Source organism: Nicotiana sylvestris, chromosome 8, assembly GCF_000393655.2.
Source record: "Nicotiana sylvestris chromosome 8, ASM39365v2, whole genome shotgun sequence".
NCBI lineage: Eukaryota > Viridiplantae > Streptophyta > Magnoliopsida > Solanales > Solanaceae > Nicotiana > Nicotiana sylvestris.
In genome coordinates this window covers 117,010,802-117,018,561 of record NC_091064.1, presented here as the reverse complement: position 1 = coordinate 117,018,561, position 7,760 = coordinate 117,010,802, and positions in this window count along the sequence as shown.

Here is a 7,760-nt window from a genome sequence, read left to right as displayed (position 1 = left end):
TCTACAGTGTGTGACAGGTTCTTAGCATTGAGTTGTAGTGGTGCTACCCGTTGAGTTTGCGGGACGGTTCTCTTGATTGAGTCATTCTCGTGATTGAATATATTTGGATCGTTGCTTATTGGTGCATTATTGAATGGTTTGTGGCTCTAAGTAGTATTGGTTTTGCGTGTCAGTAGGGTAGCTGGTGTTTGATAAGACGAAGTCATCGGATCTCGGATGGGTGCTATCAGATTTGATTGTGGTATATTGGAAGGATAATATCGGAAGTTGGCTTAGAAATCTGCTATTGTTCTTATCGGGGGAGAGGGAGCTCGACGACTTGTTGATCTGGGCAATGATTATGAGTTTCATTCAACATTGGCTGTATATGAAGGAGTTAGAACGAGGCTTTGTTTGATAAGAGGTTTATTACCGGCATTGGGTTATTTTGAGCAGCTGCTATAATTAGGCATTATCGCTATGAGTATTTGAGTTTTGAGGTATATCATGTGATTACATCTTGGGTGATGGTGAAGACTTGATACAACTTACTCAGACTTGTATAGTGTGTTGATGTAAGATTCTAATCTTATGGAAATTTTGGATGTTAAAATTGGATTCTAAGGCTTATTGGCTAAGTTGAATTAGGAAATTTCAGCTATGTTGTGTTATCAAACCAATATGGGGAGAGGATGATGTGGGATCACCCCCGGGTATGTGCATGGTAAGGTTATGCGGTGGTTTGATGGTTTTGAGAACAACTCCTGGCACGTTCGAGGATGAACATATGTTTAAGTAGGGGAGAATGTGTCGATCCGACCAGTCATTTTGAGCATTTGCACTTCGCTCGGTAGTTTGCGGGAATGATCAGCTCCATATGATGTATTTTGACTTATGTGGATCGGCGGTTTTGGGTTTTAGGTTATTCGGCTTAGTTCATTGTTGAAGCTTTAAGTTGAAAGAGTTGACCAAGTTTGACTTTTCGAGAATTTGACCCCCGAATGGAGTTTTCATTGTTCCGTTAGGTCTGAATGGTGATTTTGGACTCGAACATATGTTCGGATTTGCATTTGGATATTTCTAGAGTGTTTCGGCACAAGTTGGAAAAAATTGGAAATTGGAAGGATTGAAAAGTTCATAAGTTTGACCGGAAGTTGACTTTGAGGATGTTGGATTCGGATTGTGGTTTTAGGAATTTGAATAGTTTCTTCATGTCATTTGGGACTTGTGTGCTAATTTTGAGTTCATTTCGAGATGATTTGATACGTTTCGACGCGTGTTTTGAAAATTTTAAAGTTCAAAGTTCATGGATTTCGATTTGAGGTGTGATTCATCGTTTCGATATTTTTATGTGTGTTTTGAAGCCTCAAGTAGATTCCTGTTATGTTATGTGTCTTGTGGGTATGATCGGATGGGGTCTCGAGGGGCTCGGGCATGTTTCAGATTGATTTTGGATCATTTTCTTCAATTGCAGTTGTTGGTTTTAATGTTTCGCACCTGCGATGGGTATTGCGCAGATGCGATGGCTGCAGAATCCACAAAGGCATCGCAGACGAGAGATGAGATCTATATGAGAAGGCCCGCAGAAGTGGAGAAAATACCGCAGGTGCAGATACACGGGTACGTCGAGCGGAAGCAGTAGTCGCAGGTGCGACGAATTGTCCGCTAATGCAGAAATCACTGGTAGAACCTATAATTCGAGGTCTTTGGTTTCTATCTTCTTTTTCTGGACTTTGGAGCTCGGATTGGGCAACTTTGGAGAGGAGATTTTCCACACACCTTTGGGTAAATGTTCTCTACTCATTTTTGATCTTATATCACGAGTCTACCTTTGTTTTTGATAATTGGATTGTGAATTTTATAGAGAAAATTGGGAGTTTTGGCCTAAAGTTTCATAAAATAATTTTTTGTGTTTTGAACACCGATTTGGAGACGGATATTAGTGAAAGTAGTATAGTTGGAATCGTAATGGAATGAGTTGTTGGATTTTGTGAGTTTTGTCGGGTTCCGAGATGCAGGCCCGGGTTGGGCTTTTGGGCAAATTTCGGGTTTTGATTCAAGATTTGATCTTTCACGATCGGGATTTGTTCCTTTAGCATTGTTTGATGTATTTGAGTTTTTTGTTTAGTTTTGAGCTATTCAAAATTCGGAAGCGCGAGATGGCATTTTTGGAGCATCGCTTGGCTTGCTCGGCATTGGTATTCGCTTGTTCGAGGTAAGTAACTCTTCTAAACATAGTGTTAAGGGTATGAAACCCTGCATTACGTGTTATGTAATTGGTATTGTGGTGACGCACATGCTTGATGACGGGCATGTGGGCATGCACCATGTGAATTGGGACTCTGTTGTTCCCATGGCACTATATAGTGATCCTATTTTGTTGATATCTATGTTTTCACTATGTGATATAGTAATTGAGCTGTCAATCATGCTAGATATCTTGTTCAGACTTATGCTGATACTGTTGGGACTCACTGAGGTCATTTCTACTGTTGAGTTATCTACTTTCATTGTTTTACATACTCAATCATACACATTCATATGCATATCATATCTCAGTCTCTACTATTACTTATTGATATATCACACCATCATAGTCTGGCTGTTTTCATGACATTGTGAGCCCGAGAGAGAGAGAGATTGGAGAGATTGATGACTGAGTGAGATCGAGGGCCTGATTGTGAGGATATTTATGGGATCGGGCTACAAGCCGCAACATGTATATTTATGGGATTAGGCTGCACATCGCAACATGTTTATTTACTGGATTGGGCTGCATGTCGCAGCATGTTTTTCTATGGAATCGGGTTGCATGACGCAACATGTTTCATTGATTGATGCCATGATTGGCTTGATATAGCGCTTGGGCTGTAGGAGCCCCTCCGGAGTCTGTACACACCCCCGTGAGTACAGGTACCTACTGAGTACGAGTGCCGAGTGCCGAGTGACGAGTGATTAGGAGGTCTGAGTGACTGTGAGGATTGAGTGACTGGGAGGAGTGAGTGAATTGAAACTTTGAGAGTATGCATATGGTTTTATCACTATGTTGCATCGCATTTAATATGCACACTTGACATACATGCATAGAGATGCATTTTGCCTCATGCTACATAGTATCACATCATTCATTACTTTTTATACATATTGATATATGGGTATAGATAGGTGTTGTTGCACTTGTTATTTGGAAAGAAGATAAAACTTCTTACTCATTGTTGACAAGATTTTTGGAAAAATCACAATTTCCAAACATACCTTATTTTTGGCATTTTCGGCAAAAGAATTGAGTTTTCACTAAGATATTTGAAAAGCATGCCTATTTTTTGGGACTGTGAATGAGTTGAGCTTTTTTACTTCTGAAATACCCCTTTCACTACTTGTGTTATGCTACTATGAACTGTTGTGGAATACTGTTATTGGACCCGACCTTGTGATAGCTTGTCAGTGCTTTATATCTAAGGTTAGGTTTGTTATTTACTCAGTACATGAGGTCTATTGTACTGATACTATATTTCTGCACATTGCGTGCAGATGTTGGCTGCAGTGTTGTTGTGTTCGATGGTTGCTGGATTTGAAGATGTACCCACGTCCCTACTGTAGCTGCCTCAATTGTTCGGGGTAGCCTTAGATTATAATGTTCTATTTATGTACTTTTCAAACAGACTATGTATTTATTTCATTTCCGCTTTGTAAACTCTATTCTTAGAAGCTCATGATTTGTACTACCAGTCTTTGGGGAATGTATAAGATTTAGATAATTACTTTTCTTTAGTTGCCTATTATTGGATTTGGATATATATATGTTGTCTTACCTAGTGTGTTGGATTAGGCGCCATCACGACTAGTGGATTTGGGGTTGTGACAGAGCACAGAGTTGCTGTGGAGGCCAGAATTCATCAGATACCATCTTTCCTCCATCAAACTTAATAATATTTACTTTCTTTGGATGAATTGTTATTTTGATATATTGTCTATGTGGAGCTAAACTTTACATTCTAAGGTTCTGGTTTTCATGAATATTGAAGTATATTAGTTACATTACCGTTAATTTGAGTTATCATCTTTGATTATTTCTCTAATTCTGTACATTATTGCCTTATTGTTTGTCCAGTAGTTGGTTTCTATTTACTATCTATGCTATGCATGGGAAAACCGTGTTTAGATTAGAGTACAATTAGAGAGAGCTTGTTTCTGAACCCCTGGCACAGGGAAGGATTTTGTGGTTAGGATATGAATATACCTAACAATCTTGCTTAGTTGAATGTCGTATTTTCTTCATTCATGATAGATTCAAGACCAAAGTAATATAGGATTGATATATTGTGGATAGACGGATGGTAATGTTGGAACATACTATTTATACAAACGTTCGGTTCAACTAGCAATCATAGATAATTCTGATTAATAGGTGTAATTATCGAACTCAATAAGATTGATAAACTGACCACAACCCTGAAATCTATATCTCCTCTGATTAAAATGCCATCGCAATCTCTTGCTCCGTGTTAGTTTAGCTAATTACTTGTTTAATTTTTGCAAAAGTAGTTTAATATAAAAATAATAATTTTTTATTATCTTTGAAAGTAAATTGATCTTAGTTTGCTTAGTTAATAGTTAGTCTAAGTCTATGTGGGTTTGACATCCGACTTTCGAGTAACTTTATTACTTGACGGTTGCGTATACTTGCATGTACTTGGGGAACTAACAAGTTTTTAGTGTTGTTGCCGGGGAATTAGAATTAGCTATTTTCTAAATGGAAAATTACATAAGTTGCCACCTAACCTATTGGCCAAATCTCCCTTACACACTTTCTGTGGATGATAATAACATTAGACACGCAATCTTTCTAAAGTGTATCTAGTACACACCTCATTTGACAAGGTCTAAGTGTGTGTAATACAAAATGGTAGAAGCGCGTAGACTGTAGAAGTACAAAATTTCTAACTTTAATAAGTGGCCACAAACAAATCCCAACGACCATTTTTAAAAGAATAAAAGGGTCCTTAACCCATTTCTTCTCTAATTGGACCCGATATTCACCTTCTTCCTCCTCCTTGAAAGCTTGAAGTTCAAGAAAATTTCTTCTTCTTGATCCTTTTATGCGTTTTTCTGTTGATATTACAATATTCTTTTACTTATTCCTTCTCTTTTTCAATAGAAGGGTTCAATTTCTAGGGTTCAATTTTAGGGTTAGGGGAAATGCATAATGTGAGATAATTTTGTTATTGTGGTGAAGAAGCTGTGGTGATACAGTCATGGAGTGTTGATAATCCGGGTCGTCGATTTTACGGATATCCATTTTATGAGGTAAATATCAATTTTACTTTTATAATCGATTTTATATACCGTAATTATTTTTTCTCTTTGATTTTTCAGAGGGACAGTCGCTCGGCGTGAAATTTCTTGTGTGGTTTGATCCCCCAGCTCCAGAACACTTGAAAATTATGATTTTAGGGCTGCTTAAGAAGAAGAGGGCATTTGATGCATTATTGAAGGAAAATAGGAATCAAATAAATTGAAGAAGATTATGTGTGCTGATTTTAATTGTAATTGTATTGAAGTTGATTGTATTTGGTAGTTCTAAAGATTGCAATATAATATAAGAAAATGAATAAAGCTTTTTGGTATATTTTGTACTCCTTTGTTAGAAATGAATGAAATTATTTTACAACTGTTAATGTTGTTTTGTTTGTGTTTGTTGCTATGTGAAGTGAAAATGTAGATAATACATTGTTTACACAGTTAAATAGTGGCTAAAATTGCTACCAAAAATACAGCTCAAATGCTGAAATACTAAAGTAGTGACACCAAAGAGATGAATCTATCCAGAAATGTTTAATTTAAAACACATTTCATCATAGAGCAAAGGTGTTCATTACAGTCATCTAACAACAACCTGCCTTAACAAAAATATAGGTTGACATCTTAACATCATACTAAAATAATAGCATGTTGCCTTAACGAAATAACATCATTCAATACAACACTAAACAACAGTTCCAAAATAACCTAACAACAATTCCAAAATAATTTAACAGTCATAGAAACATCATTCAATAAACAACTACATATACTTGTTCTTGGATGGCTGGGATGATGAACTTGCTTGACTTAAATTGGAATGGGATGCATCAGTTCTGGAATGAGATGCAACAGTTCTATTTTACTCCACTTGTTAGCTTGTAGGCACATTTCATAATATCTATCGAGGACCTATTTTCACCACCATGAGTAACCACCCTTGGCTTACCTCCACCAGACTGCCAAAAACAAAAAATATTTAGTTAAGTTGTTAGAGCAAACAAGATATAAAGTAAACTTTGAATTACTTACAGAACAACTTGTGAACCCACTGCTTGATTGAAACAGTCCAAGACCAGAACTACTAGTTCCTCTTCAACTACCTCTACCAGTTCCTCTTCCTATTCCAGGGGCAAAAGTAGTTGAAGCTGAAGGTGTATTACTTCCCCTACCTCTACCAGTTCTTCTTCCTCTACCAGCAGCAGCAGGGGCAGAAGTAGTTGACGTTGAAGCTCTAGGAGTAGTTGTTCATGTTCCTCTTTCTCTGTCGCTTCCTCTGAAGCTCTAGGAGTAGTTGTTCATGTTCCTCTTCCTCTGCCGCTTCCTCTTCCTCCAAATCTTTCTCTATATGAAGCAATTGCAGGAGTAGAATCTGCAGGCCTTGGTTTCTTGGGGAAGCTCCTTTTGTTGTGTCCATATCCACCACAGTTTGAACATGTCATCTCCATACATCTTCTTGAAATCTTTCAAGACTTAGGATGTTCAGTTTCTTCTCTTCTTCTCTTCTTCTTTGTTCTGCCAGACATCTTTTTAATTGGTGGGGGTTCAATTGGTGGATTGGTAGATGTTGGCCACATCTGCATATTTGGCATAGGCTGGGTAAATGTTGAATATGCCTTTAGATAAGTGGATTTGTGGTACCAGTGACATATGTAGTTAATTGGCTCAACATTCTTGAGTTGCATTGTTGCAATTGTATGAGCACAAGGGATACCCTTCCGCATCCATGATGTCACGACCCTAAAACCGACCCGGTCGTGATGGCTCCCATCATGAAACTAGCCCAGCCGACAAAATTCCCAAATCAATTAGTATATCATAAAAAGTCATTTTTAAGCTATTAACTAACAAAGTATCATAACGTAAGTCTAAATAACCAATGCGGAAGAATATAACACAAGCCCGATATCGGGGTGTCACAAGTCATGAGCAACTACAAGATCTTAAGAACAAGAAAGGCTAACATAGTCTGGAAATAAAATACTAAGAACAGTTTGAGTAAGGTAAGAAGGAGAAGTGTAGGGCTCCGAACGCCAGGCAGCTACCTTGCTGACTCCGAAGACTTGCTGGAAGAACAATCAACGCTCGCTATCTAGACCAGCAACCCCTGGATCTGCACACAAGGTTGTGTGTAGAGAGTAATGTGGGTACGCCAACTCAGTAAGTAATAAAAATAAATGAAAGCTGAGAAGTAAGAAAACATATAATTGCAGGTCATAGCACCACAACAAATAGAGTACATTTCCAAAATAGTACGAAAATCAATTATCTCGTAAAACAAACTCAGTTTCAGTAAAAACACTTTTCGTTTAAAAACATCCTTTAATGGTTTCAAACAAGTGATGAAATAGTGAGTAAAAATGATAGAAACAAAAACAACCCCTCTGTTGAGACATGTACCATAAATTGCCTCTCGGGCAAAATATCAATAGAACCAGCCCCTCTGGCTACCTCACAATCGCTCGTAATCGGCCTCTTGG